Source organism: Leuciscus leuciscus (genome assembly GCF_965113295.1).
Source record: "Leuciscus leuciscus genome assembly, chromosome: 24".
In the NCBI taxonomy this organism is placed as follows: Eukaryota; Metazoa; Chordata; class Actinopteri; order Cypriniformes; family Leuciscidae; genus Leuciscus; species Leuciscus leuciscus.
In genome coordinates, this window is record NC_138723.1 from 3,076,616 (window position 1) to 3,101,903 (window position 25,288).

The 25,288-nt window shown below is 37.9% G+C and overlaps 1 protein-coding gene across 3 annotated transcripts in view; it reads right to left on the reverse strand.

Annotated features, from left to right (window-relative positions):
* Window positions 1-25,288, reverse strand: part of apbb1 (amyloid beta (A4) precursor protein-binding, family B, member 1 (Fe65)) — a 128,403-nt gene that overhangs the window by 18,171 nt on the left and 84,944 nt on the right. The window lies entirely within an intron of this gene.

Genomic DNA, 25,288 nt, shown 5'->3' on the forward strand with positions numbered 1-25,288 from the left:
CAACTGAAAATGCAACTTTTAATGACTTCTGCAGTTTCAAAATGATTCAACCCCTTGAATAGAGTCCCTCACAACAGCACAAATCTGCAAAAAAAAAAAGTTTTCTCAAGCACACCTGATGCAACTAATCAAGGGCTTCATTAGTTGCACCAGATGTGCTTTGAGCTAGAACACATGAAATATCTGAACTGGCTAGGTTTGTTGAGTGTCACATCTGACTGCATGTTTGAAATACATGCAAAAGAATTAAAAAAAAAATATAAAAAAAGTCAAAAGAATGGTCAAAAAAGTTAATAGAAGATTTCATCACCCTTCACAAACAAGGAACAGGATACAAAAAGATAGCAAAGTTTGCAAGTTCAAAGTTAAAGGAACAGTGACTGCAAAAGACCAGCAGCAAGACTTAGTGGCAACAGGCACTGAGGTGTCAGCTGCACAGTAAAGCTACGTTCACACCAAATGTGAATAGAGCATCTGGCGCGAGTGATTTCCATGTTAAGTCAATGTAAAGACGCGTTTACGCGCGTCTGGAGGTCCTGCGGCGCGAATGAGGCGTTCAGCGCGGCGGACGCGAATTCACCTCGTTCACACGAATTGAACGGCTGGTGCGATACGCCCGAGTGATTTTATTTGGTGCTTTTTGTGCATTCACACGTTTGATGCGAATTCGCGTCTGACGCCCGAGTTGAAAAATCTGAACTTTGGCGTCTGTTCGCGCCACGATAAGGAGCCTGCTTACTGCTGTCACGAAAAGAAAAGAAAAGAAAAGAAAAGAAAAGAAAAGAAAAGAAAAGAAAAAGAAAAAAACTTTCACAGGACAGGTTAATTACTTTTGGAGGCTGGCTCCATTTATCATTAAAACAAAAATAAATTACAGATTAGGTGGGTGAGGGCGCGGGTGATCCTTGCTCCGATGTGGGACAACAGGTCATTAAACTGGGCGCGGGACAGGAGGAAGTACCGCTGAAAGCGGCCGTCATCCAGGAGCAAGTGGTGAAACTCACCAAACTGGTACCCAGTTACCCGGTACCCGGAGGGTCTGGTGGACCCAAGTATGGCGACGATGACCCCAGGCCGCTGTTCTGCTCTCCAGAGCAAATACGAGCGGTGACTCTCTCGACGAATGCTCGATCAACATCAGCCATCTTGCAAACAGACAACCGCCTAGCACTTGCCCCTCCCACAAGAAGCGGATTTTGCCTCGGACGCGCTTCAAACGCTTGCTTTATACACGCGTCCTATTCGCTTTGGATTCAAAATGTTCAAGCGTCCAACTAGACGCGATAGACGCGAATTTGACGCGATAGACGCGACTTTGACGCGCTATTCGCATTTGGTGTGAACGCAGCATTAGGCATGTACTAAACATAGATGGTTGCCATGCCAGAACTCCAAGACTACACCACTACTGACCCAAAAGCACAAGAAAAGTCGGCAACAATTTGTTCAAAATCATTTAAATAAGGCACAGAAGTTTTGGGATTCTGTTCTGTGGAGCGATGAAACAAAATTATAAATTTTCGGCCCTCTGGATCAGCGGTATGTCTGGAGGAAGAAGAATGAAGCATAAACTGTAAAGACTCTGTTACAATAAAATGTATTATACTATGTTTATCATCCTTTGGAGTAGAAATTACGATATCTGACACCATCATAAACCATGCAAATTAGGCTGTCAGAAGGAGACAAAGTAACTCTCTCCCGCTAAAAGTTTTCTGAGTACTATTGGTCAGTTCACCCAAAAAAGGTGTGGACTAAGCTTTCCTTACAGGACGATGACGGTGGCTCATCATCTCTCTCCGAATTTTGTTTTGTGTCTTACGTCTGTTTCTTAGCTTTTTGTCTTAGTCTTATCTCCGGCTTCTTGCCTTGTTTTAGTCTCAGGCTCATTCATTTCTATCTCCGAGTGAAATGGACTTAGCCTGAATTTCCGGCAACTTTGCTTACAAGTAAACCGTTTGAACTTCCCGCAAACAGGAAGAACCGAGAGAACACTTCAAACTCAGGACCCAGCGAGGATCATCACACACACACACACACACGCACGCATTCTTGCTTAGCACCAAAGATCCATGCAAGTATTATTTAAATGCGTTTAAGATTGTCTGCCCCTGCTTTAAGGTGATTTGATTCTTCGCTGGCTCTCAAAGGTTAACCGTTTGTGATATTTTGCCATTCTGTGATCTGCTCTTTCTTTCTTTATTTACTTTCGTTATTCTGTTTATATGTATCCTTTGTTTAAATGTAGTCATATGTTTTCATAGTTTAATTTATTGTTATGTTATTATTTTTTCATTTTCCCTTGAATGTGTACTGGCATTTTAAGTTGTTTACAGATCTTATTGTATTGTACAATTACAGAGACAATTACTTGACTCATTTTTGCTTCCACTCAACAGCAAATATGACCTGAATAAAATAAAATGGCTGAATTTTAAAATGTTCTATATACGTGCATAAAAAAAATAAAAAATAAAAAAAATATATATATACACGTGTGGTGATGACATGCTATTAATCCATCAAATTTAGGTTTAAAATCATATGATTTAAAATGTTGTAAAATGTATATAGAGAGAAACTAGGATAACTTAAGCATCACATTTATGTAAATAATTACTTATTCATCAATAATTACTTATTACTATTTATCAGTACTACTACTACACAGGTTAGAACATCATTTCAATACAATATTGAGCATACATGTCACTTAAGACCAGCGCATGTGCATCATAACCCAGAGATCGGTACTGCGCATGCGTCTATGACGTCGCCAAACCACACCACCAGCTACGTCATCGTGCTACAGGCTGCAGCGAGGGGTGTCTCAATTTTTCTGTCTCTCTGACTGTATACACTTATTTGAATTTGGTTTCAACACAATTTGAACTAAAATTTAAATTAAGCCTAAAACAGGCAACGTGAACCACGAGTTACAAAAAGTAGAACTTTGAAAAAAGTGTCTTTTTTGGGGCATAAGAAAGATTTTTTCATCAAATCCTTTTATCATTTATCACAGCCTGGTCTGTCTTGAGTATGCTGGTCACATGATTTGCTTCAAGTTTTCTGTGATAAATTAGTCAGCCTGACCTAAATCCAACATGGCTACCGGTGGTGCAGGACATTCAGATTTTGAGGAAAGTAAATCTATATTAAACTTACTTTTCTTCTGGAAAAATAATAATACTACTGCTAACATTAATTGTGAACATTGTCTTAAGGTGCTGAAGAAGAAAATGTATTAATATGTTCATGTTGTTATTTAGCACATTTGAAATATACGTGACTCCTGAGTTTCCCGGAAGAGAAAACAATGCTGAATAAAGTCATAGTTTTTGTTATTTTTGGACCAAAATGTATTTTCGATGCTTCAAAAAATTCTAACTAACCCACTGATGTCACATGGACTACTTTGATGATGTCGTTATTACCTTTCTGGACATGGACAGTATACCGTACATACATTTTCAATAGAGAGACAGAAAGCTCTCAAACTAAATCTAAAATATCTTAAACTGTGTTGCAAAGATGAACGGAGGTCTTACGGGCTTGGAACGACATGAGGGTGAGTCATTAATGACATCATTTTCATTTTTGGGTGAACTAACCCTTTAAGACCCCGCAGGAACCCTGCAAACAGGCATTCAGACACAGGCATGAAGCTTGAATTCTCTTCTTTTAAATTAAATAATTTATATTCTCAGTTTATTTAATCTGTATGAAAAGAGAGAGATGTCAGTCGATCTCATTACAGCTCATTAAGTGTTAATGTGACCACGCCCACGTAGAGCGCGCGCTATTCAAACACAAATGATCTGAGGCGATCCATGCAAACGTGTCAACGCCCACATCAGCTCGATAAAACACACCGCGAGTTTCAGACTCATGTACTTTACGACGCTGTGAGGAATAATACTATCTAAATAATAATCCTGGAAAAGTTACCTCAGAAGTGCTGTTAGTTTAATTTCGATGAGCAACGGATCCAGCTGATATATTTGCTTTGTTCTAATCGCAATATGGAATAGTGTCTTTAAACCGCAAAAAAACTGTTTAAATATGAATCGCGTTTCTGTGTGTGAATGAATGAACGCGCTGTTGTGTAGCAACTACAGCTTGCAAAAAGACTGTTTAATTATGAATCGCGTTTTTGTGTGTGAATGAACAGCTTTACCAAACTATATTGCTATACTGAGATGAGTGAAAATCGACTGAAATATGTTGAAACAAAATGTCTTTGTATAAGCAACGTATTAAACTGAAAATTAATATTGATATGCCCTAATATATCATAAAAACGATAGGCCTATGTTACAGACGAAATATGAAAGACAACATTTCGTTGACTAGTTTTGGATAGATTATAAAGTTTTTACTGTTAAATATATATATATATATATATATATATATATATATATATATATATATATATATATATATATATATATATATATATTAGAGGTGGGCATAGATTAATTTTTTTAATCTAGATTAATCTAGATTAATTTTGAAATTAATCTAGATTAATCTAGATTAAAATGGCTCATTTGAATTCTGCCGAAGGCATTCAGAATATGTGTGCTACCCAAATAATGACTATAAAAGTAAGTCTTTGAGAACGGGTTTCTCAAGCCAGGTGGCGCATTAGACCAGGGGCTCATCTCCTGTTTCCAAAATGCATCATAAACTGCTTGAGAAAGCTGTTCTACTCATAGACTGTAAAAGGTTACTACTGTACTGTTACCGTCCGTAGGCAACATTAGGTAGGCCTATGTTATTATCAACTACTATAGGCTATCAATTAGGGATGGGCGATATGGCCTAAAATCTATATTGTGATATACATTGCAGCCTCTTGCGATAACGATTTACAGTATATTATAATAAAACCATTTCAGAACAGAATACACAGACCCATGCTAAACAACTGCTAAATGTTTTTGTTTTTAAAGGGTGTATGTAGTTTTGAGAACATATATTGTGCAAAACTGTAAGTACACAACATCATTTTGCAGATAAATAAAATGTAAGTACACTAGCTGCAGAGACTTAAGTAGGTCTAATGTTTATTATGGCTTGGAGCTTATGAAACCCCAAATTTAAAATTAGAATATTGTCTAACTGATGTCTTTTCAGTTAAAAAGAAACACAACAACGATTCTTAAAATCGAGATGATGTGCTACACCACTAAGCAAGGCTGGATTAGTACCCCCAGGGGCCCCTGGGCACTGAAGCTCATGGGCCCCCTCCCCTACCTGACAACCACACCCTCCAAAGGAACACACACCAGGTGTGGGATTTAACATGCCAATCACTATTGATCAAAAGCTGAATGACTAGTTCACAAGACAATGATACGAAATACATTTTTCTGAAAAGTATGGCTGCACGATTTGGGGAAAATGTCATATTGTGATTATTGAGGTCAATATTGCGATATGCGATTGCGATATAGTAAACAAATGGTTTCATGAGTTAACTTGCTTATTTCTCAAGTAAAATGCACACACAGATTAGTGATAATGCTGAAATTTGTAGCCCATTTCTCAACTCAAACTAGAAACAACAACTAAATGCACTGTGTTTTCAAATTAAAATAAATTCAATATTGTTATTTGTCTCAATAATACAAGAGTTAAAAATAAATGTCATATTTACCTGTGCCTGTCAAACAGGTAGACCTAGGACATATACCGAAATTGTCAAACTGCACTGCATAAATTATAAATTAAATATAGACTAATCCTTATTATAGCAAAAAAAAAACAAAAAAACTTTAGTCAACAGCAGTGAGTCATTTTCTCTGTTCTTTTTGTTCTTTGATTAACTTTACTGACAGAAAGCTTTATTGGCTGCTGTCTCTTTAAGACCAGCTGACGGAGACGCGGCTCTCGCACGCGCCTCATTCTTTCACAACTCTTGACGTTCATCATAAGACAGCTCTTATGTTATGAAGATACTCGACAAAACGGACATTTTGGCATAATTGTGTGTGTTATTGTAAGTTCAAGCACGAAAGATAACTGTATTCTGGCGTGCTGTCTGTGCGCACGATACTGGCGCGCGCGCGTCTTTGGTATTCAGTGATATCATGTTTCGTTTTGAATTTGAGGTGGTAGAACGGATTAGCTGCTAGTCGTGTGTTAACTTACCGAACTGTTACCCCACACACTCTGTATATAGTTTGCTGCTGCTCGTCTGACGGCTTAAACCCGAACCAAGTCCAAATAATGGATGTTGCACCGATCTTTTTCACCAGCTTTCACTTTCAGCCGTGTTTACTTAAGATGACGATGAATATGCGTTGCAGCCGGGTTTACCTCGCGGCCGCGGGTAGATTGCGTCATCATAGCTTGTGTAGTATAGAGCCATCTCCCAACCCAACTTGGAGAATAGATTAACGGCGATATTTTTTTTGTCTCGCGTTAACGCAGCACGTTAACGCCGATAACGGCCCACCACTAATATATATATATATATATATATATAGACATAGATAGATATATATATATATATATATATATAGATATATATATATATAGATATATATAGATATATATATAGATATTTATGATGTTTTTTCAAAAATAAAAGTTATCAACTAAGATGTTATTATAGTGTTTGTTCCAATATAGGCTATATTCTTGGCTATAATGAATCCTTAACTTTGAAATATGTATGATAAAATGTATACTTTAGTTTTTACAAAGAAAGATTACACTTGAAATATTGTTAAAATTATAATTGTTGTTGCAATTGTAAACTTTTTAATAAAATAGCAAAAGAATTACTTACAAGGTAGATGTAAACAAAATCTTAAAAGGTCAATATAAGCCTTCTCTTTAAATTATTAGGGCCCGAGCACCGATGGTGTGAGGACCCTCTTGGAATTGCTCTGTTTATTAGGGCCCAAGCCCTGAAAGGGCGAAGGCCCTATTGTTTTCGGTAGGATTATTTATTATTAGGGCCCAAGCCCTGAAAGGGCGAAGGCCCTATTGTTTTCGGTAGAATTATTTATTATTAGGGCCCAAGCCCTGAAAGGGCGAAGGCCCTATTGTTTTCGGTAGGATTATTAGGGCCCAAGCCCTGAAAGGGCGAAGGCCCTATTGTTTCCGGTAGGATTATTATTATTATTTTTCTTACGACTATTCAGGCACTTTTGGGGCCCTTAACATGCTCAAAAACTCTTGAAACTTTGCACACGAGTCAGAACCCGCGGCCATCAGGGCCGGGCTGAAGCTGGTACCCGGGCGTGGCAGGGGGGCTCGACAGCGCCCCCTTGAACGGCGTCCGAAAACTTGGTCCATATATCAAACACGCTTGCATGAATTAGTATGAAACTCGGTACACATATAGATCTTATCGGGCCAAACAATATTCGTGCTTTAAGTTTTACGCCAGCCCAACAGGAAGTCAGCTATTATGCGTTGTTTGAAAAACGTACGCTCTGGAATTTAAAATACTCCTCCTAGGAAATTCATCCATTCGCCTCCAAACTCGGTCAGCATAAAGTCAAGACATTGAGGATGCTAAATTGCGGACGGATTTTTGATATCTCGAACGGTTTGGCCGTGGCGAGGAAACGAATTTATGGCGAGAAAAGAGAAACAGGAAGTGCTTTATAACTTCTGCATACATTAACTGATCTTGATGAAACTTCAGCAGTGTGTTCGTTGTAAGAGGCCGATCACATGGATGTGACTATTGTGAGTCAAAGTTATAGCGCCACCAACTGGCAACAGGAAGTGTGTCACTTTCAAAATGCTTTGAAATCATCCTCTTATTTTTACCCGATTTGCTTAAAACTTTATGTGTATAATGTAGACACACGGCAGATGTAGACCTGTGAAAGGATTATTGATATCTTAGATACTGTTGCCGTGGCAACGAATCAAACTTTAAGATTCTTTTCGGATGCTTTTGAGACTATTCACATGCTTGAAAATGCATGAAACTCGACAGACACATCACATTTATTATCCAGTAGACATGTGCAAAGTTTCAGAAACGAGCGTGGTGGAATGGCTCAGTAGCGCCACCTTTAGTCAAAAATGGGGGCTTAGTTTTTCCTAAAATCACAAAACTTGGTACGTATATTGTTCTCATCAAGCCGGACAACTTTCTAATTTACAGTCATTAGCTCAGACCAGCAGGAAGTCAGATATTTTGGTTTGAATGTGGACTTTCTGGAGAATTTTCTCTCTCTCTCTGTGTGTCTGTGTGTGTGTGTGGGGGGGGGGGGGGGGTTGTCTATTCCACTTAATCTTTGTTTTTCAAGGTTTCAGGGGCTTTTGGGGCCCTTAACGTGCTCAAAAACTCTTGAAACTTTTCACACAGGTCAGAACCCACGGTCATCAGGGCCGGGCTGAAGCTGGTACCCGGGCGTGGCAGGGGGGCTCAACAGCGCCCCCTTGAACACGGTCTGAAAACTTGGTTCATATATCAAACACGCTTGCATGAATTAATATGAAACTCGGTACACATATAGATCTCTTCGGGCCGAACAACTTCCGCACTCTAAGTTATTAGCTCCGCCCAACAGGAAGTCGGCTATTATGGGTTGTTTGGAAAACGCTTGCTGTGGAATTTGAAACACTCCTCCTAGAGAATTAATTCAGTCGCCTCGAAACTCGGGCAGCATGAAGTCAAGACATTGAGGATGCTAAATTGCGGACGGATTTTTGATATCTCAAACGGTTTGGCCGTGGCGAGGAAACGAATTTATGGCGAGAAAAGAGAAAAACGAAGTGTTATAACTTCTGCATACATTAACTGATCTTGATGAAACTTCAGCAGTGTGTTTGTGGTAAGAGGCCGATCAGATGGATGTAACTATTGTGAGTCAAAGTTGTAGCGCCACCAACTGGCAGCAGGAAGTGTGTCACTTTCTAAATGCTTTTGACAAAAGTGGGGGGGTTAGTTTTACCCACAGTTACAAAAATCAGTACGTATATTGGTCTCATCGAGCCGGACAACTTTCTAATTTACAGTCATTATCTCCGACCAACAGGGAGTCAGATATTTTGGTTTGAAGTGGGTTTTTTGGAGAATTTTCTCTCTCTCTCACACAGTGTTTTTTAAATAAGTTCGATTTTTTATATATATATTTTTATATTATTTTATGCCTAAACATACCCAGTCACAAAAAAAATATTAAAGCTATTCTATGGCTTTATATCACTTTAACACGTTAAAGGGCTCATACTGTAGGCCTACATTTTGGCTAATTATTTCCAATGCTATCACGGATCATAACCTCATCATCTAGAAACTGCCACTCAGAATACATACATAGGACATAAAGACATCATAGGGGATTGTGAACATATTTCACCATATTTCAACTTCATCTTCATTACATATATATATATATATTTTTTTTTTTGTGACAAGACAGAGAATATTACTTGTCTGATATATATATATATATATATATATATATATATATATATATATATTTTGTTACATTTTTATATATATATATATATATATATATATATATATAAATATAGCTGCGAGTAGCGATGGAGGGCCCAAGCCGGTGACACCGCCACCGCGGTGCCTTTAGTGTAACTAAAGGCACCAGGGTGGCGGTGCCACCGGCTTGGGCCCGCAATCGCTGCTCGCAGCTATATTTTATTATTATTATTCTTCTTATTCTTATTTTTCTGTCAACCTTTCGGGCACTTTTGAGACCCTTAACGTGCTCGAAAACTCTTGAAACTTTGCACACGGGTCAGAACCCGCGGCCATCAGGGCCGGGCTGAAGCTGGTACCCGGGTGTGGCAGGGGGGCTCGACAGCGCCCCCTTGAACGGGGTCCGAAAACTTGGTCCATAATTCAGACACGCTTGCATGTAATAATATGAAACTTGGTACACATATAGATCTCATCGGGCCGAACAACTTTCGTACTTTTACTTTTTACGCCAGCCCAACAGGAAGTCGGCTATTATGGGTTGTTTGGAAACGCATGCTGTGGAATTTAATGTACTCCTCCTAGGGAATTCATCCATTCGCCTCCAAACTCAGTCAGCATGAAGTCAAGACATTGAGGATGCTAAATTGCGGACAGATTTTTTATATCTCGAACGGTTTGGCCGTGGCGAGGACACGAATTGATGGCGAATAATGGAAACAGGAAGTGTGTTATAACTTCTGCATACATTAACTGATCTTGATTAAACTTCAGCAGTGTGTTCGTTGTAAGAGGCCGATCACATGGATGTGACTATTGTGAGTCAAAGTTATAGCGCCACCAACTGGCAGCAGGAAGTGTGTCCCTTTCAAAATGCTTTGAAATCACCCTCTTATTTTTACCCGATTTGTTTCAAAGTTTATGTGTATAATGTAAACACACAGCAGATGTAGACCTGTGAAAGGATTTTTGATATCTTTAATACTGTTGCCATGGCAACGCTTCAAACTTTAATATTCTTTTTTGATGCTTTTGAGACTCTTAACATACTTGAAATTGGATGAAACTCGACAGACACATCACATTTATTAGCCCGTAGACATGTGCAAAGTTTCAGAAACGGGCGTGGTGAGGGGCTCAGTAGCGCCACCTTTAGTCATAAGTGGGGGCTTAGTTTTAAGTAGAGTCACAAAAATCGTTATGTATATTGTTCTCATCAAGCCGGACAACTTTCTAATTTATAGTCATAAGCTGTGACCAACAGGAAGTGAGATATTTTGGTTTGAATGTGATTTTTGGGAGAATTCTCTCCCTCTCTCTCTCTGCCTCTGCGTCTCTGTGTGTGTGAGGGGTGGGGGGATTTGTCTTTTGAGTGAGATTTGTTTAAAATTCCTGTTTTTCAAGGTTTCAGGGGCTTTTGGGGCCTTAAACGTGCTCGAAAACTCTTGAAACTTTGCACACGGGTCAGAACCCGCGGCCATCAGGGCCGGGCTGAAGCTGGTACCCGGGCGTGGCAGGGGGGCTCGACAGCGCCCCCTTGAACGGGGTCCGAAAACTTGGTCCATAAATCAGACACGCTTGCATGTAATAATATGAAACTCGGTACACATATAGATCTCATCGGGCCGAACAACTTTCATACTTTTACTTTTTACGCCAGCCCAACAGGAAGTCGGCTATTATGGGTTGTTTGGAAACGCATGCTGTGGAATTTAATGTACTCCTCCTAGGGAATTCATCCATTCGCCTCCAAACTCAGTCAGCATGAAGTCAAGACATTGAGGATGATAAATTGCGGACAGATTTTTGATATCTCGAACGGTTTGGCCGTGGCGAGGACACGAATTGATGGCGAATAATGGAAACAGGAAGTGTGTTATAACTTCTGCATACATTAACTGATCTTGATTAAACTTCAGCAGTGTGTTCGTTGTAAGAGGCCGATCACATGGATGTGACTATTGTGAGTCAAAGTTATAGCGCCACCAACTGGCAGCAGGAAGTGTGTCCCTTTCAAAATGCTTTGAAATCACCCTCTTATTTTTACCCGATTTTCTTCAAACTTTATGTGTATAATGTAAACACACGGCAGATGTAGACCTATGAAAGGATTTTTGATATCTTTAATACTGTTGCCATGGCAACGCTTCAAACTTTAATATTCTTTTTTGATGCTTTTGAGACTCTTAACATACTTGAAATTGGATGAAACTCGACAGACACATCACATTTATTAGCCAGTAGACATGTGCAAAGTTTCAGAAACGGGCGTGGTGAGGGGCTCAGTAGCGCCACCTTTAGTCATACATGGGGGGGTTAGTCTTATCAACAGCAACAAAACTTGGTATGTGTATTGTTCTCATCAAGACGGACAACTTTCTAATTGACATTAACTACCTCCGACCAACAGGAAGAGAGATATTTTGGTTTGAATGTGGATTTTCTGAAGAATTTTCTCTCCCTCTCTCTGTGTCTCTGTGTGTGTGAGGGGAGGGGGGGATTTGACTATTGCTTTTATATTGTTAATCAAGGTTTCAGGGGCTTTTGGGGTCCTTAACGTGCTCAAAAACTCTTGAAACTTTGCACACAAGTCAGAACCCCCTGCCATCAGGGACGGGCTGAAGCTGGTACCCGGGCGTGGCTGGGGGGCTCAACAGCGCCCCCTTGAACGGGGTTCTAAAACTTGGTCCATATATCAAACACGCTTGCATGAATTAATATGAAACTCGGTACACATATAGATCTCATTGTGCCGAACAACTTTCCCCTGGTCAAGTTTTACGCCAGCCCAACAGGAAGTCGGCTATTATGGGTTGTTTGGAAAACGCTTGCTGTGGAATGTGAAATACTCCTCCTAGAAAATTCACCGTGTCCCCTCCAAACTCGGTGTGCATGTAGTCAAGACTTTGAGGATGCTAAATTGCGGACGGATTTTTGATATCTCGAACGGTTTGGCCGTGGCGAGGAATCGAATTTATGGCGAGAAAAGAGAAACACGAAGTGGAATAACTTCTGCATGCATTAACTGATCTTGATGAAACTTCAGCAGTGTGTTCGTGGTAAGAGGCCGATCAGATGGATGTAACTATTGTGAGTCAAAGTTATAGCGCCACCAACTGGCAGCAGGAAGTGTGTCACTTTCAAAATGTTTTTGACAAAAGTGGGGGGGTTAGTTTTACCCACAATTACAAAAATCAGTACGTATATTGGTCTCATCGAGCCGGACAACTTTCTAATTTAAAGTCATTAGCTCTGACCATCAGGAAGTCAGATATTTTGGTCTGAATGTGGATTTTTTTGCTAAATCAGCCTCTGAATTGTTTATTTTATTCCCACCAAACTTTTTCAACATGATAAAAATATATTAATGATGCTAAATTGTGAACGGATAATAAATATCTCAAACGGTTTTGCTATGGCGAGGGATTAAAGTATTGTCTAAAAAGGAAACACTCAAAGGCTCATATATTCTAAAAATGTAATTATACACCATTTATTACTATATAAAAGTATACAAATATCAGAACTTAACTCATTTTATTCTTTTTTTTCAATTTAAGAATGTTTAAGTTTAAAAACTGCCAGAATGGTTGTTTAGTCTAAACAATAAATAAATAAAGTCAAACATAGTGCTATACTGCCCTCTTGTGTTCAAAATCAGGTAGGCATAGGTATGTGACGGTGAGAATATTTTACCACTGGTTAACTGACGTGTGACACCGCTGGGGGCTTTTTAATCGCTAACTTAAAAACGAAAGTAAAATATGTTCGTCCGCACGGACATTGATAATGGTGCGGAGCAGAGCGAGCGTTTTCAATAAATTCCTATGGAAGGAGGAATGACCTAAAAAACGTTGACTCTGTTCTGCTCGTTCCTCGCTGAGGACGCGCACCATTATGAATGCCTGTGCAGCCGTGAGCATTTTAGTTTCATTTTCGGGGCGGATTGCTTGAATGTATTTAAAAAAAGCACAATGTTGTGTTTTATTGCTACTGTACAAAAATATAAGTTAACACTTTGCAGTTTGAATGATGTTCTGAACAAAATGACAGAGTATGTTTTTATGTGTCCACTGTTCAATCTAGTGTTGTCACGATACCAAAATTATTGTTTCGATACCGATACCAAGTCAAGTATTGCGATTTCGATACTTTTTCGATACTTTTCCTGAAAATATCATTGCTGTGCTTTATTTTAAAACCGGGACAACATTCTAATCATATAACACACTAATAAATTAACATATTAACAGCAGATATATTAAACATTTGAACAAAATATGAAATACAAAAATATAAAAAATAAATTAGAGCAATGACATTCAAGGTAAAAAAATATATAAATTTAGCAGCATTATCTCATTTATCATAAGAAACATAAAGCTTTATCTTTATCTTGAACTTTGAATAAAAATATGAACAGCGTTTATATTAAACAATGTTTAATATTGGTAACATATGATAAGCCTCATTGGTGATATATTTGACATGTGGGGAGAGAGAGATGTGTGGAAGGCCTATACTTCATGTTAAACATAAATATATAGCAGCAAAGACAACGTCGGCAGTGTTGACGGCAAAATAGGCTACAGAATAATTCGTTCTGTATTGAGAGGTGCAATATTTGAAAATCGATAATATTTTTTTTTAATGACATTTATTGTATTTATGTCAAAACGTTCAAACATCAAAATGTCATTTATTAATATGTATTCGTGTCAAAATGACATAGAAACATCTTTTCCTATTCTATTTTGCCTGGAAACGCTTCCAACACGCTTGCGTGTCGCGTGAAAAATAGGCGTCGGTTCTATTTGTAGCATGCACGCGTTTTCCGCGCGTCTCGAGCTGCGCCCAGACGCGTGTGTCACGCAGGCAGTTAACATGGGAGCCGAAATAAAAACGTACACGACACGCAGCCAGTGTGTTGCCGGCCTTACAAATCTGGAACGCAGTCATTCTTAGAAGTATCGATACTAATAAATTAAGGAATCGTGACGTTTTTAATTTCCGATTTACTTTTGAAGTATCGGTGCACCGTGCAACAGAGCAAGGCAACGTACCATATGTCACTCCTCGCGTCATCTTTTTCTACGAGTCGTGGACCACTTGTGCTCGCACATGCAGCCATCTCGCTGTAGTGTTTTGTCCATGGTTTTGTCACATGACACTGACAGCGGCAGGTTCTTTGCTGCGTGCGTCAGGAAAAAAACACAGACCTCCATAGGGAGGCGTTTTTTTTTTTTTTTTTTTTTTTTTTTTTTTTAAGTATCGATACTGAACAATTTAGGTATCGTGACGTTTTTAATTTCCGAGTATCGCGATACTTTTGAAGTATCGGTACACCGTGCAACACTAGTTCAATCGCGCCCCCGTTTTATTGATTCCCAAGTTATTTTTTCATTTAAGTTTTTTTCATTGTTCTAATCAGGTCAGGCAAGTAAAATTATCTGTGTCTTATCCCTTACATTTTTATATAATATATATACACTACTGTTCAAAAATTTGGCGTCAGTAAGATTTTTAAGCGAAGTTTCTTCTGCTCACCAAGGCTGCATTTATTTGATTAAAAATACAAACAAAAACAGTAATATTGTAAAATATTATTCCAATTTAAAACAGCTGCTTTCTATTTTAATATATTTTAGACTGTTATTTATTCCTGTGATCAAAGCTGAGTTTTCAGCATCATTACTCCAGTCGTCACTGTCACATGATCCTTCAGAAATTATTCTAATATGATGATTGATGCTCAAGAAACATTCATTATTATTTTAAATGTCGAAAACAGTTGTGTACAGTCTTTGATGAATAGAAAGTTCAAAAGAACAGCATTTATCTGAAATCTAAAGCTTTTGTAACATTAAACACTACCGTTCAGAAGTTTGGGGTCAGTAATAATTTTAATTTTATTTTTGGGGAAAAGAAATAAAATAAATCAATATTTTTATTCATCGAGAATGAGTTAAACTGATTAAAAGTTACAGTACAGACATTTATAATGTAAAAAAAATTATATTTGAAATAAATGCTGTTCTTTTGAACTTTACATTCATCAACGCATTTTGAAAAAAAATCTGTACACAACTGTTTTCAACATTGAAAATAATAAATAATATTTATTGACCATCAATCATCATATTAGAATGGTTTCTGAAGGATCATGTGACACTGAAGACGGGAGTAATGATGCTGAAAACTCAGCTTTGATCACATAAATTAATTACAGTGTAAAATATTTTAAAATAGAAAACAGCTGTTGTAAATTGGAATAATATTTCACAATATTACTGTTTTTGTTTGTATTTTTAATCAAATAAATGCAGCCTTGGTGAGCAGAAGAGACTTCTCCTAAAAACATTAAAAATCTTCCTGACCCCAAACTTTTGAACGGTGTATATATATATATATACACATATATAAATACATATATATATATATATATATATATGTTTGTATAATATATATATATATATACACATATATAAATACATATATATATATATATGTTTGTATAATATATATATATATATATATATATATATACACATATATATATATATATATATATATATATATATATATATATATATATGTATGTATTTATATATGTGTATATATATATATATATATGTTTGTATAATATATATATATATATATATATATATATATACACATATATAAATACATATATATATATATATGTATTTATATATGTGTATATATATATATATATATATATATATATATATATATATATATGTTTGTATAATATATATATATATATATATATATATATATATATATATATATATATACACATATATAAATACATACATATATATATATATATATAGCGATGGAGCGCCAAAGCGATGGAGGGCCAAAGCCGAGCTCCAGCGATGGAGGGCCAAAGCCGGCGGTACCGCCACCCCGGTGCCTTTAGGTAACTAAAGGCACCGGGGTTGCGGTGCCACCGGCTTGGGCCCGTAATCGCTGCTCGCAGCTATATTTATTCTTATTCTTATTTTTCTGTCAACCTTTCGGGCACTTTTGAGACCCTTAACGTGCTCTAAAACTCTTGAAACTTTGCACACGGGTCAGAACCCGCGGCCATCAGGGCCGGGCTGAAGCTGGTACCCGGGCGTGGCAGGGGGGCTCAACAGCGCCCCCTTGAACAGGGTCCGAAAACTTGGTCCATAAATCAGACACGCTTGCATGTAATAATATGAAACTCGGTACATATATAGATCTCATCGGGCCGAACAACTTTCGTACTTTTACTTTTTACGCCAGCCCAACAGGAAGTCGGCTATTATGGGTTGTTTGGAAACGCATGCTGTGGAATTTAATGTACTCCTTCTAGAGAATTCATCCAATCGCCTCCAAACTCGGTGTGCATGAAGACAAGACATTGAAGATGCTAAATTGCGGACGGATTTTTGATATCTTGAACGGTTTGGCCGTGGCGAGGACACGAATTGATGGCGAATAAGGGACACAGGAAGTGTATTATAACTTCAGCATACATTAACTGATCTTGATTAAACTTCAGCAGTGTGTTCGTTGTAAGAGGCCGATCACATGGATGTGACTATTGTGAGTCAAAGTTATAGCGCCACCAACTGGCAGCAGGAAGTGTGTCCCTTTCAAAATGCTTTGAAATCACCCTCTTATTTTTACCCGATTTGCTTCAAAGTTTATGTGTATAATGTAAACACACGGCAGATGTAGACCTGTGAAAGGATTTTTGATATCTTTAATACTGTTGCCATGGCAACGCTTCAAACTTTAATATTCTTTTTTGATGCTTTTGAGACTCTTAACATACTTGAAATTGGATGAAACTCGACAGACACATCACATTTATTAGCACGTAGACATGTGCAAAGTTTCAGAAACGGGCGTGGTGAGGGGCTCGGTAGCGCCACCTTTAGTCATAAGTGGGGGGGTTAGTTTTATCAACAGCAACAAAACTTGGTATGTGTATTGTTCTCATCAAGACGGACAACTTTCTAATTTACATTAACGATCTCCGACCAACAGGAAGAGAGATATTTTGGTTTGAATGTGGATTTTCTGAAGAATTTTCTCTCCCTCTCTCTGTGTCTCTGTGTGTGTGAGGGGAGGGGGGATTTGACTATTGCTTTTATATTGTTAATCAAGGTTTCAGGGGCTTTTGGGGTCCTTAACGTGCTCAAAAACTCTTGAAACTTTACATACAAGTCGGAAGCCCCTGCCATCAGGGACGGGTTGAAGCTGGTACCCGGGCGTGGCAGGGGGGCTCAACAGCGCCCCCTTGAACGGGGTCCCAAAACTTGGTCCATAGATCAAACACGCTTGCATGAATTAATTTGAAACTCGGTACACATATAGATATCATCGGGCCGAACAACTTTCGTGCTCTAAGTTTTACGCCAGCCCAACAGGAAGTCGGCTATTATGGGTTGTTTGGAAAACGCTTGCTGTGGAATGCGAAGTACTCCTCCTAGAGAATTCATCCAATCCCCACCAAACTCGGTGTGCATGAAGTCAAGACATTAAGGATTCTAAATTGCGGACGGATTTTTGATATTTCGAACGGTTTGGCCGTGGCGAGGAAACGAATTTATGGCGAGAAAAGAGAAACACGAAGTGGAATAACTTCTGCATACATTAACTGATCTTGATGAAACTTCAGCAGTGTGTTCGTGGTAAGAGGCCGATCAGATGGATGTAACTATTGTGAGTCAAAGTTATAGCGCCACCAACTGGCAGCAGGAAGTGTGTCACTTTCAACATGCTTTTGACAAAAGTGGGCGGGTTCGTTTTAACTACAGTAAAAAAAAAATAGTTTGTATATTGTACTCATCAAGCCGGACAACTTTCTAATTTACATTCATTAGCTCCGGCCATCAGGAAGTCAGATATTTTGGTCTGAATGTGGATTTCTTTGCAAAATCAGCCTCTGAATTTTTAGCCACTCCTCTTAAACTATTTATTTTATTCCCACCAAACTTTTTCAACATGATGAAAATACATTAAATATGCTAAATTGTGAACGGATAATAAATATCTCAAACGGTTTTGCTATGGCGAGGGATTAAAGTAATGTCCAAAAAGGAATCAGAAAACATCTCATATCTTCTACAAATGTAATTATACACCGTTTATTTTTATATAAAATTATACAAATATTAGAACTAAACCCATTTTATTCTGTTTTTGCAATTCAAGAAGTATAAAAAAAGTTAAAAACAGGCTATTTAGTGCTATTTGGTTCAACAAAAAAAGCAAATATAGGGCTATACTGCCCTCTTGTGTCCAAAAGGATATAAATATAGTATATACAACTTTTTACTAGGTAGGCCTATATTGTATTTAAATATAAATGTATTAGGTATATGACTGTGAGGATATTTTCCCAACGGTTAATCGACGTGTGACACGAGCGGGTGCTTTTAAATCGCTAATATAAAAGTGAAAGTAAAATTCGGACGTCCGCACGGACATTGATAATGGTGCACGTTGGAAAGAATGATACTTTTAAACATAACACTAAACCGCCATTAGGTGTCGCCAGGCGATCGTCTTAATGAGCGAGTCATTGATTCATTCGTTCAAACGATTCGTTCAAATGACTGAGTCATTCATGATTGAGACAGATGTTTATGGATTGATCATTGAATCTTTGAGTCAACCGATTCGTTCAAAATGCTGAATCATTCAGTAATGAGAAAACAAGTTGCCGTGAGATGCGCGACGGTTCTGCTGTGATCTTTGTTTAACTATTTTCGCTACTGAAACAAAAACAGTCAATATTGCATCTAAAATGTAAGTGACTTAATTATAACTGTTTATTAACCTGTTGTATGAAATCAATGTCACAGTTTCAATCGTGATTGTATTCAGGAAACAGTAGCCTACTCGTCAAGTGAGGTTGCTTAACTCTATCATAGGTTATAAAATATATAAAAACTCCATATTTGTAATTTTTATAGTCAGTATGTTGTTAACTGGGTTTCTTTTTTGTGTGCTGCGCTCATTTGTTTACGTTCCTCCTGGAGAAGCTGCACGAGCCTCAGCAGCGCAACCTTGTTACCATTGATCAGTAATACATTTATTATCAACTGTTGATTGCAACTTAAAATGAATGTAATAAAATTAGAATAATCTCTCGTTTTAGTGATTCCCAAGTTATTTTTTGTCATTGACGTTCAAATCAGGCTACTCTGGTCGGGCAAGCCAAATTCTCTTTCAGGTAGGCCTATTGTATATATATATAAATATATTAGGGATGTCGGTTAATCGACGTGTGACACCGCTGGGGGCTTTTAAATCGCTAACTTAAAGTAAAATACAGATGTCTGCACAGACTTTAATAATGGTGCTGAGTAGAGCGAGCATTTTCAATGAATTCCTATGGAAGTAGGAATTAACTAAAAAACGTTCACTCTGCTCTGCTCGTTCTTCGCCGTGGGCGCTCACAGTTATGAATGCCTGTTTAGCCAAGAGCTTTTAGTTTAATTTTAAAATGAACGCCATTTCGGGGGGTGGATTGCTTGGATTTATTTTACAAAAGCACAATGTTGTGTTTTATTGCGAGTGTATATAAATATAAGTAAACACTCTGCAGTTTGAATGATGTCCATGAACAAAATTATGTGCCAATTATGTTTTTATGTGTCTACTGTTAAATCACACACACATTCCAGCATTGCAAACTTGACATCGCAGCCTGTTCATTATAGCCTTAATAAAATATAATAAAATAGTAAACCTAACATATACACACTGCTCTGTTTAAATAGTCAGTAGTACAATTCGTAGATTCACAGTAAGCACTGCTCCACTGTGATTTTTCCAAGCACATTTTTGCGCGTGTGAAGAGGATGATTTTTTTCGTCGATATTGGAACACGAGTGAAGTACAAAGCCTATAATAAAGAATAGTTTAGCATCCAAATACATCACAACTGTTGAAATGTTTTGATTCTAATGAAAGGGTTACGTGAGCCCAACACTTACTTTCGTTTTTATTTTTACATTAAATTTAAAGGATTTGTTGTGGAATATTTTGAGTGTATCATAAAATCAGAATAAGGTAAGACAAGTAAAATTTCCCGTCTTTATTATATATATATATATATATATATATATATATATATATATATATATATATATATATATATATATATATATGTATGTATATATATGTATATGTGTATATACAGTGCCCTCCACAATTATTGAACCCCCTGGTAAATATGATCAAAATTGGCTGTAAAAAATAAATCTGCATCGATTATCCTTGTGATCTTTCATTCAAAAAATGTGCAAAATTCTAACCTTTCATTGAAGTAAAAGAATTGAAAGTGGGGGGAAATCACATTATGAAATAAATGTTTTTCTCCAAAACATGTTGGCCACAATTATTGAAACCCCTAGAATTTTTTACGAGTAAAATATCTCTGAAGTATATTCCCATTAATATTTACCTTTTTTAGTACACCAGGGTGACTAGGAACATGAAACTGTCCAGCTATGACTTCGTGTTTCACAGGAGTTTAAATATGAGGAAACACAAAGGCCAAATCCCCTTAATCATCCATCACAATGAGTAAAACCACAGAATACAGTTCTGATGCGTAGCAAAAGATTGTTGAGCATCACAAACTAGAAAGTGGCTGTAAGACAATAGCTAAAGAATTGAAAATCCCCATTTTGACCATCAGGGCAATAATTAAGAAGTTATAACCAACTAAAGATGTTATGAATCTGCCAGGAAAAGGACGTGTGTCTATACTGTCTTAATGCACGGCGAGTATGAAAGTTTGAGTGGCCAAAGACTCTCCAAGGATCACAGATGGAGAATTGCAGAGATTAGTTGAGTCTTAGGGTCAGAAAGCCTAAAAAAAAAATTATCAAACAACCCCTACATCCCCACATGTTGTTTGGGAGGGTTTAAAAAAAAAACCTCCTCGCTCATCCAAAAACAAATTCCAGCAAATTTAATTGTCAGACACGACTGGATCTTCAAACAACACAGGGTTCTGTGGTCAGATGAGACTAAAACAGAGCTTTTTGGCAGCAAACACACTAGATGGGTTTGGTGAACACAAGGATAAAAAGTACCCCATGTGTACAATTTAATATACCATTGGATCTTTAATGTTGTGGGCATAGTTTTCTGCTGGAGGTCCTGGACTTCTTGTTCAGATACATGGCATTGTGGATTCTATCAAATATCAACAGATAAAAAATCAAAACCTGACGCCTTCTGCTAGAAATCTTATAATGGGCCGTGGTTGGATCTTCCATCAGGACAACGATCCAAAACAAACATCAAAATCAAAACAAAAATTTGTTGTGGAGCACAAAATGAAGCTTCTGCCATGACCGTCTCAGTCCCCTGACCTGATGAGTGGGCTGAACTGAAGAGAAGAAGCACCAACATGGATCTGGGAATCTGAAGGATCTGGAGAGATTCTGTGTGGAGGAATGGTCTCTGATCTCTTGTCAGTTATTCTCCAAACTCATCAGGCATTATAGGAGAAGACTCAGAGCTGTTATCTTGGCAAAAGGAGATTGCAAAAAGTATTTAATAAAAGGGTTTCAATAATTGTGGCCAACGTGTTTTGGAGAAAAACATTTATTTCATAATGTGATTTTCCCCCCACTTTCAATTCTTTTACTTCAATGAAAGGTTAGAATTTTGCACATTTTTTGAATGAAAGATCACAAGGATAATCGATGCAGATTTATTTTTTACAGCCCATTTTGATCATATTTACCAGGGGGTTCAATAATTGTGGAGGGCACTGTATATATATATATATATATATATATATATATATATATATATATATATATATATATATATATATTAGGGGTGACCCCGAATAGTCGAAGATTCGATGCTTCGATAGGAGGAGCCTGATTCGACTACCGATCTCACGGTCGAATCTTCGCAGAGGTGTTATGAAACGAGGATCATGCCACTTTGGCTATATGAGGGCGCTTGATGTCTGATTTCACATAGAACTAGCTTTTATGTAAATACGTTAATATTCAGCCTATTATGATAATGCTGTAGGCCTATATAAAAATGTGCAAAGAAAGAAGCTTTTAATAAATATGTTTTAACGTGCGTGAATAAATCCAAACACCCCGTGACAGATTTAAGTTTCACTTTCGATCCGTGACCGACAGAGGAGCGTCTTCGCGGCAAGGATTTAAATCTTTAACAATGTCTGGGAAAAGAAAATCTAAAGTGTGGATGTACACGATTAGAAAGGATATTCTCCAAGGCTGGATTTAGCATCAGGAAAACCATGATCGCACTTCTGCCGGCCAACGTTAACATGTTTCACGCATAGACTGGGTTTCACGTTAGAATGTATTTTATCCGCGCGCACAATTTGAAAAGACTCCAACGGACACAGACAGAGTGAAAGACTGGATTTGTTCTCTCGATCAGGTACTTACAAGTGATTTCAAAACTTTTCAACCGGTTCTAATTTTATTTTTGGATGCTGTGAACATTTTTAGCTAAAAAGACTGCCTCTCCAGTTTAGCATTTATTGTTGTTTCTGCAGTTAAAAAGACAAAGTTGAAAATTCTGGCTACTATCGTTATTTTAATAATTTCTTTATTTTTATTTTATTTATTAATCTGTCAGGGTTATCTAATCTAACTATTTGTGGCTTGTGTTTTGAATATATGTTCCCCTGCACTTTAGGCATTTTGCACACATTTGCTCCTCATCCTGTGACTTGATTCTGATTTATTTCGTTTTGTATTTTTATTTATTAGAAAGGTATATTCTGTTCTAATTTAATTTAGTAAATTAATTGTTTATTTTTTCGGTGCATCGATGTTGTGCTGTAGGCTGGCCTGCTCGCACAGGTAATTTAGCCGATTTAATTTGGCTATTTAAATTTAATTAATTAAATTAATTTTATTTATTTATTTAAATAATTTAATTTAAATAAATTAAATTAGAACAGAATATACCTTTCTAATAAATAAAAATACAAAACGAAATAAATCAGAATCAAGCAGTGTGGCCTTTCTGGAGTTATTTATGTTATTTCTTAGTTTTATTGATCAAAAATGTTTTTATACATTTTCTTCTATATCTTTGTGTGATTTTCTGTACATCGCGGCTTTGAAACGTTAAAGCCCCGCCCCCAGCTCCACCCCCATACACATGATTCGACTATTAGTCGACTATAGGCAAGACATGACGATTCTGATTCGACTATGAAAATCCATAGTCGGGGACAGCCCTAATATATATATATATATATATATAAAAATATAGCTGCGAGCAGCGATGGAGGGCCCAAGCCGGTGACACCGCCACCCCGGTGCCTTTAGTGTAACTAAAGGCACCAGGGTGGCGGTGCCACCGGCTTGGGCCCGCAATCGCTGCTCGCAGCTATATTTATTATTATTATTATTATTCTCCGCATTTAATCGCATTTTTGAGGGCCTAAACATGCTCGAAAACTCACGAAACTTTGCACACGCGTCAGAACTGGCGAAAATTTACATCTGATATAGGTTTCAGAATTGGGCGGGGCAAAATGGCTCGATAGCGCCACCTATAAAAGTTCAACGGAGTGCGCCTCCCGCTATGTTCCACGTACGTTTACGAAATTCGGTACATACATTTAAGGACCTAATACCTACAAAAAAGTCTCTTGGAGCGTAGCCCTAAACACAACAGGAAGTCAACTTCAACTTTCAACTTCCTCCCAGATTTTTGTGCAGTTTTTGCCATTTTCATGCCTCGTACTTTAACGAACTCCTCCTACAGTTTTAATCTGATCATCTTCAAATTTGGTGAGTGTAATCTTAAAGGGACACTTCACCCATTTGCATTAAGCTTTGTATTGTTAGAAACCCAGTCATATATTATAATAAACGTGGATTTTTCATTAATTTTTCCCTGAGATGGGAGAAATAAGGATTTAAGTGTTTTACTTCCTGCTTATTATGACGTAAAAATCATCATTTTGCGTCATAATAAGCAGGAAGTCACATTTCATTGAAAAGTGTAGAGACTACAAACACTAGCTCCTCATTATTCCAGGGGGCGGGACCCGCTCACGCTACAGGCCTATTACAGATCAGTGGGTGGGACTTCACTTTCTGAAACTAAAAGCAATATCCTCCATCTTGTTTGGAAGCTAAGCTAACAGGCACTGTGGAGCAAGCTGTGAAGATATGACAATAGCGGAGGGTAACGTTACTCAATATGATGTAGAAGAAGAGGATTTCGGAAGTCTGATGCTCGAATCAGGTGTTTGTGGCTACCTTTACAAGCCGCATAGCGAAGAGCAGCCGAGGCAGAAGACCTGCCTGTCGCGGACGAGAAGCCCAGACTGGCTCGAGCTGGGGGCGGACTGGTGGCGCCGGTGATCTCACTATGCAACTACGAACCGCTACGAACACAGAGATAGAGTCCGTCTGCTGCAAAGCATTTAAACGATGCCAATTTCTCCTGGACGAAATCTCTGAATCAGACGAGGACACGGACGTTTGTGTTGTGAACCATCCTAGTTTCGCACCGCATCTGACTGAACATCCCGGTAACGTAACCATGCAATAATTCACCACTTCGAAAGAAATACAAATGAGGAGTAATTCATTAATGAGTTCGCCAACTAACTAACGTTAGACATTTTGTGTGAAATGAATTTCAAGCTCCGGTGGTAGCTAGCCTTATGGACGGATGAGTGATTCATATGCGTCAGAGTCTCACTAGTAGCCTTGTTGTTTTCAACTGCGCTCTCTAACTGGTAGGCGCGGCTTGGGAGTGGCCTCCTAGGGCAGCGAAGCAAGTGCATTCTGGGAGTTGTTGTCTTTCATCCACATAAGC